Genomic DNA, 6777 nt, shown 5'->3' on the forward strand with positions numbered 1-6777 from the left:
GGATCACAGCTGCCCTCTCCCCCCCATGCCAGCTCATCCCTCTTCACTGCATTTTTCTTTCTTTTTCTAATGAAGCATCTTTGCTTTTTACCATGATTTTATCTGGCAGCTACTACAACACCTCAAGGTCTAAAAAGGACATTGTAAGAACAGCACATGCTATGCTGAACTCAAAAAGAGTGCAGGAAAAGAGCATCTGCCACCCTAACAGCTTTAAATCCTCTTTTCCTTATTTCTCTAGGTGTCCATATGTGGCACAGCAGTAAAGCAATACCACACTGAAGAACTTGGCTTTAAAGCCCAGCCTCTGTCCTGATGAACTCCACAAGGACCCACCTGACATAGCTTTCCGCTAGCTTCTCATCTCCCATCATACTTTCTTCAGATGTTAATAAAGTGCACATAACCAATAATTCTAAGGAAAACAAGAGAGGGAGAAAAAAAGTAAATCAAGATTTCTTTTGACAGATCGCCAAACCATGAGATACACATATATGTTAATTGCTTCTGCCTGCAGAGCTCAACACAGGGCATACCTGCACCCAGAAATCCCACTTTCCTTCACAACCTTCCCAACAAGGAATATTTGCAAGAGCTTAGCACAGGTAAGCTTGGCTGAGGGCCATTTGGGAATGTCAGCATTCCTTTTAGAACCAAGGGTTGTGAAGGTCCCAGTTATAACTGAGACATGGAAAACTCCACACTGAAAACTATATTCAGCATTGAGATACAGCCTCTGTTCATAGATTCATGTATCTCCTTCACTTCAGAGGCAGCAGACTTTTCTGGAAGCTGGGAACAATGCTGCCTGCAAAGTTACAGAGGAAATTACTGTAAATGCTTAAAGGCTACACACAAAGCGCCGGGGCATGCAAGTATAGAATATATGCTTACATTTACCAGCCCTAATCTTATTGCACTGTGAATATATTTGTGTTACACAGTGCATAAAACCGACATCAGTTCTTACTACTTCATTATATCACAGCAGCAAGGTGATAAATCCATTATGGTATTATTATTTGGAAGACAAGCAATTGGCCATGTCAGCCCACACTCTGCTATTTAAAGCTATCAAGTGTGAACTTTTTATGGTACTCTGACATTTAACAATATGCAACGTTTTCATTTATTTTTTAAGAGGTTATAAAAAATAGAATGTGTAAGAAATTGTGGCCACAACTGTTGATCTGAATAATCTATACTGAACCCGATATTGAAATCCTCCCCAGAAGGATACGTTAGAGATGACCACAGTGTGTATTTGTAAATTCAGTTCTTAACCTTGAGGGAAGATGCACAACCTCACATCAATTCTGCAGTGTTATTCCAAAAGACAGTAAAAAGATTAAATATAAAATACCATGTGGTTTTAACTTACAATACAATCTGAGTGTACACTTGCATGATCATGGGCTTTTCCCAGCAGCAAAACAGACAGTATTCTGATAAAGTTATCTTATGGAAAAAAATAACGTAATACACTGCATAACTTCTTTTAGGCTTTAAAGTATGTACCAATCCCTTTATTTTGTCATGCATCTGAAAGCTTCAGCACAGACTGGCAGTACATTTACACAGTAAATACATTGTCTGAGACAAATTCCTCTTGCTGTGCTGCTCTCCAGTGGATGCTGTCTTAGGTTTACATCAACCCCTAAGCTTTCAGCCCACAAACACTCATGTTTACTCCTAACACACACTCCACCTAGTACAGACATGCTGAAGCCACGCCTGAAAAAACAAACCTCTGTTAACTGCAGCCCAACCACCAGCTTGAGGAAATTCAGATTAAAAACCTATATCATTCCATGATCCTACAAAATCCTTGTGCCACCAAAAATTTCTGGTCAGATATCAAGCAAGACACAGCTTTGTTGGCCAAGATGTCCCAAGAGGTAACATATTTTTCTTGGAATTATTTTTAAGAGACTGCATTTTTTCCAGGAAGCACTCATTAAGGCTGCAACAAACACAAAGCTTATCTGGCAATTAGACAAAAAGAATCTTTTTAATTAACATAGTTATTAAAAAAAAAGTTTAGTATGAATAAAAGGAAATGGAAACTACAAAAGGTACTTTTTTAAAAGCTTGTTTAAAGAATTTTCCTTTAGACAGATGGCCGGTTTTGACAAAACTAACATTTCCCTTCTTTAATGAAATGGAAGCAAGTTCCTAAACCATTTTGGTTTGGTTATATCTGAAATCATATAAAACATTTTGTCTATGACCTATCACAAGAATACCCCCTTTGGAAGCACCAGGTACCCCCGACATCAGGACAGCCCAAGCCACGTGCTCACAGGGGTCACTTCACCAAGTTTTAGCCTCCATCACCACCTTCCTCACCTACAAAATGAAGTTACAGTTTCACGTTTTTGTAATATCCACACCTGAAAACATTTAAGTTTTAAGTATCCAAAATAAGATTACAGATGTGGCTTTGTTGGAAGAGACCTTGAAGCTCCTCCAGCTCCAAGCCCGTGCCACAGGCAGGGACACCTTCCACTAGAGCAGCTTGCTCCAAGCCCCTGTGTCCAACCTGGCCTTGAACACTGCCAGGGATGGGGCAGCCACAGCTTTTCTGGGCACCCTGTGCCAGCGCCTCAGCACCCACCCTCACAGGGAATAACTTCTTCCTTATATCTAACCTGAACTTCCCCTGTTTCAGTTTGCACCCATCACCCCTTGACTTATTGCTACAGACCCTGATGAAGAGGCCCTCTCCAATATCCTTTTAGGCCCCCTTCAGACATCGGAAGCTGCTCTCAGGTCTCCACACAGCTTCTCCAGGCTGAACAGCCCCAGCTTTCTCAGCCTGTCTTCATCTAGGAGGTGCTTCAGCCCCTGATCATCCTCGTGGCTTCCTCTGGACTTGCTCCAACAGCTCCATGTCCTTCTTATGTTGGGGACACCAGAGCTGTATGCAGTGCTCCAAGTGGGGTCTCCCCAGAGCACAGCAGAGGGTCAGGATCCCCTTCCTGAGCTGCTGCTCATGCTCTGGGGGTGCAGCCCAGCACACAGAAGGTTCTGTGCTCAAGCGCACACTGAAGATGGGTCATTGAGAGCTTCTCCTCACCCAACACCCCAAGCCCTCCTCCTCAGGGCTGCTCCAAATCTCTTCTCCATGCAACCTGCAGCTGGGCCTGGAATTGCCCTGACCCAGGGGCAGGACCTTGCAGTTGGTTTTGTTGAATTCTATGAGGTTCGCACAGTCCCACCTCTCCAGCCTGTCCAGGTCCCTTTGGATATCATCTGATCCCTCCAGTGTGTTGATTGTACCACACAGCTTGGTGTCACTGGTGAACTTGCTGTGGGTGCTTGATCCCACTGCCCATGTCAGCAGCAAAGATGCTGAACAGGATCAAACTCTTCCCTGAGGGACACCACTCATCACTGGTCTCTACGGGAACATTATGCTGTTGACCACAAAATAGATTCTTTAAATCTTGTTCCAGGGTTCAGAAGCAGCCTTTAAAACCTGAAGCACAGAACAGCTCAGAAAAAGCAATAATGAGCCTTAGCTAATGTATTTTCATACGCACACATAAACATAATACATAGACACAAGGATTTTCATCACCAAGAAACCACACCATTTCCATGTCAGATTCCTTGTTTTGCTTGTAATAAGCTTGTTTTGAGAATAGAAAACAAGAATTTTAGTTGTATATGCCTACTTGCTCTCATCAGTACATCCACAAAAGGCAAAAAAAAACCACAAACACCAAAGCTTTCTCCAGGCAAAGTTACACCACTTTAGATGAAAGGGCACAATGTGTTTTAGCAGAGTTTTACACACGTTATTCACCAAGCCCCCAAAGCAGAAAAGTTTTTAAAGCATCTGTATGCCTCAAAGATTCTTTTCTTTTTATCACTGATCAAATTGAGTTACTGAAATGTACTTCTTCCATCCTCTATGTACTCCCTAGGCCACAAGAGTCTGTTTATGACTACACCAAAAAATAGCTCAGCCTCATTAGGTCCTTCTACATACTAGTGCAAGAACGCAGTGTAAACTTTAACACAGCAGTTCTTTCTTTCTGAGCATCCTTCCTTTACACACTGCTTTCAAAGGATGAGAAACTAAATCAGTGTTTACTTCCTGGCCAGTGGAAGCAAGGAATTGCTTTACTGATAAACCCATTTTTAACTCTTAGAAATAACTCACTAGAACACCAAATAACAAAGACTAAAACAACAATTTACAAGTATTTTTGGCCATCGCAGCACCTTCCCCCCCCCCCCCCCCCCCCATCCCCTCCTTCCCCATCTCACCCCCAGCACACCCCAAGACCCCCGGGATCCTTCACCATTTCCCAGAAAAACGTTAGGAAAAGAGTTAAAGCGTGAAGACCGCTCTCCAGAGAGCCGGCAGCGCCTCGGCCGGCCGGTTACCTGCAGCGAAGCCCCATGGCAGCAGCCAGCCCGCGGCCGCCCTTTGTGATTGAAATGAGGGCCGGGGCCTCCCGCCGGGCTTTCCCCCCCCTCCACGCCGGCCTTGATGAGGAGCGCACGGCCTCGCTTTTATGAACACCTGTGTCTAAAGCCCACGAATAATTAGCTTAGCCTCCCTGTTTCCCTCCAATAATGGTGTAATTTGCCATGCCTTTCAGCCCCGGGACAGCTGGTGCTATTGAAAATCACCTCGGGATTAGGCCGCGGATCCCGGCCTCCCTCTTCGGGGGCTTCTCGCGTCTCCATGGCAACGCACTTAAAGGCTGCAAATTATCACCTCTAATAATAACGGGGAAAGTCTATCTTATTTTATTCCGGTTATATCCATAATAAAAGACAAAGCGTGAAAATTGAATGGAGGTCTCCAAGCTGCGAAGGAGCCTGTCCTGGCCCGGGCAGGAGCAGCGCGAGCAGATGGAGGGCTGCCAGGGTGCCACTGCGGGCTGGGCGCTGGGGTCTTTACCTGAGTCCCACTGTGTTTGATGGTGGAAACAGACCCGCAGAGCCTGGGGTCTGCCATGGCACAGCGGCTCTGCTGCGGACAGCCGTGCAGGCACAGCCCTGGGGCTCCCCGGCACATCTATGGTTGTCTGGGACCGCGCTGAAGAAGGCTGCTGCATGAGGAAGCCTCGGACTTAACGCACGGGGAGCATCCTCCTCAAATGAGGCTCCTCTGCCCGTGTCCATCCTATCCACTGGGAATAAAGAACATGGAGGCGGCCCAGACCCCACAGCAGCGAGGGAAGGTTAAGTTTTGAGGGGTGTTAGGCAGAAGCTCTTTGCTGTGAGGGTGCTGAGGCGCTGGCACAGGGTGCCCAGAGAAGCTGCGGCTGCCCCATCCCTGGCAGTGTTCAAGGCCAGGTTGGACACAGGGGCTTGGAGCAAGCTGCTCCAGTGAAATGTGCCCTTGCCCATGGCAGCAGGTTGGAGTTGGATGAGCTTTAAGCTCCCTTCAACCCAAACTAGTCTGAAATTCTATGATCATGGCACCCCACACTTCCTTTTGTCCTTCTAACACCTTCATGCTGTGGAGTTTGCCCATCCTCCGGCTTTCCTGATGCTCTTTATTTTCGGGGTTGGAACTAGCTGATACGAAGGTCCTTTCCAACCCTAACTACTCTATGATTCCATGATGCTGCTGACAAAGAAGGATGATCTATACTAAGGCCTCCCCCATGGAGGGTCCCCTCTCCCCGCTGCCCTGCACACACCATCACTGCTGGCACTCACATCTTCTTTCATTTAGGAGTTTTTTAACAGACTCTGGACAAATATTGATGTAAACACTGACTCCACGGCCACTTGAAACAAGATATCTACAGACAGGAAAGAAAACAGATTTTCTTTCACCTTCTCTTTTCAGAGGAAACTTTTCCTTCCCTAAACACCAATTACACACCTGGCCCCTAACGTGGTCTGAGCACAGTGCTGCCTTTTCCAGGTGAAGGGGATTTGCTCACAGGTATAAACCTGGAGAAAATTCAACACTATCTGCTTCTTAAATTAGTGCAATTGGCAGCACTCGACAGTGTACTACTTCCTCTGAAAAGCACAGTGCAATTATAAAAACGATAGATGATAGATAGATAGATAGATAGATAGATAGATAGATAGATAGATAGATAGATAGATAGATAGATAGATAGATAGTGTTACCTTATTTTCTGAACAGAACTCATCAGCACTTGAGGTTTATTGATAAAGCCAAGAATAGAGAGGGGATAGAAATATAGCTTTTACCTTCCTTTGATCTAGTAAACTGAGCAGGACTCTGAGGCAAGACTAATGTAAGTTGAGGTTGCTCTGAGTTACATCAGGTTCTCGCAATTTTGGAAATGAAGGGTAGTTAAAGCTCAGAGCCTTCTATGCACTGGAATATCCTCCATGCAGTGGGGAAGATGGTGTTGGGGTGGAGGAGCACTTGGATCTGGGAAGATGGGGTTTCAGCTTGTCTGTGTACAGGAACAGCTCTGTATTACGCTGGAAGGAGAATCATTTCATTTTTAACTCCCTGTTCCTGCTTCCTACATTTAATTTTCAGACAGATTCCTGCTCTGTGGCTTCTTGTTCAGAGCCCTGTTTGCTAACTGCAAGAACCCCTTCAGAGTTCACACCATGTTTTTGTTAGGAACCTCAAAAATACTTGGGTTTGCAGGGGAGGAGGTAAGGGTGAGCACCCTTGCATTTGGACGAGGGGCATGTAAAGATGAGTGACCAAAACAACTCCCCTGTCAGATGCTGCTCACAGAGAACAATGCCCACAGTGAGCACACAGCAGTGTAGAGAGAGATGGTGGAGACTGCAGTGCCCCTATTCTGT

The 6777-nt window shown here is 45.5% G+C and overlaps 1 long non-coding RNA gene across 1 annotated transcript in view; it reads right to left on the reverse strand.

The window, feature by feature from the left end:
- The window catches only part of LOC130597280 (uncharacterized), a 97573-nt gene extending 92709 nt beyond the window's left edge, over nucleotides 1–4864 (reverse strand). Inside the window, exons 1-2 of the long non-coding RNA XR_008971708.1 lie at nucleotides 4648–4864; nucleotides 337–415 (exon numbers count right to left, since the gene is read on the reverse strand). This is a non-coding gene — a long non-coding RNA (uncharacterized LOC130597280). The remainder of the gene's footprint in view (nucleotides 1–336; nucleotides 416–4647) is intronic.
- Between the last annotated feature and the right edge of the window lie 1913 nt (nucleotides 4865–6777).

Source organism: Pezoporus wallicus, unplaced genomic scaffold (assembly GCF_028554395.1).
Source record: "Pezoporus wallicus isolate ANWC-B61680 ecotype Strahan unplaced genomic scaffold, APGP_CSIRO_Pwel_v1 scaffold_13428, whole genome shotgun sequence".
Lineage (NCBI taxonomy): Eukaryota > Metazoa > Chordata > Aves > Psittaciformes > Psittacidae > Pezoporus > Pezoporus wallicus.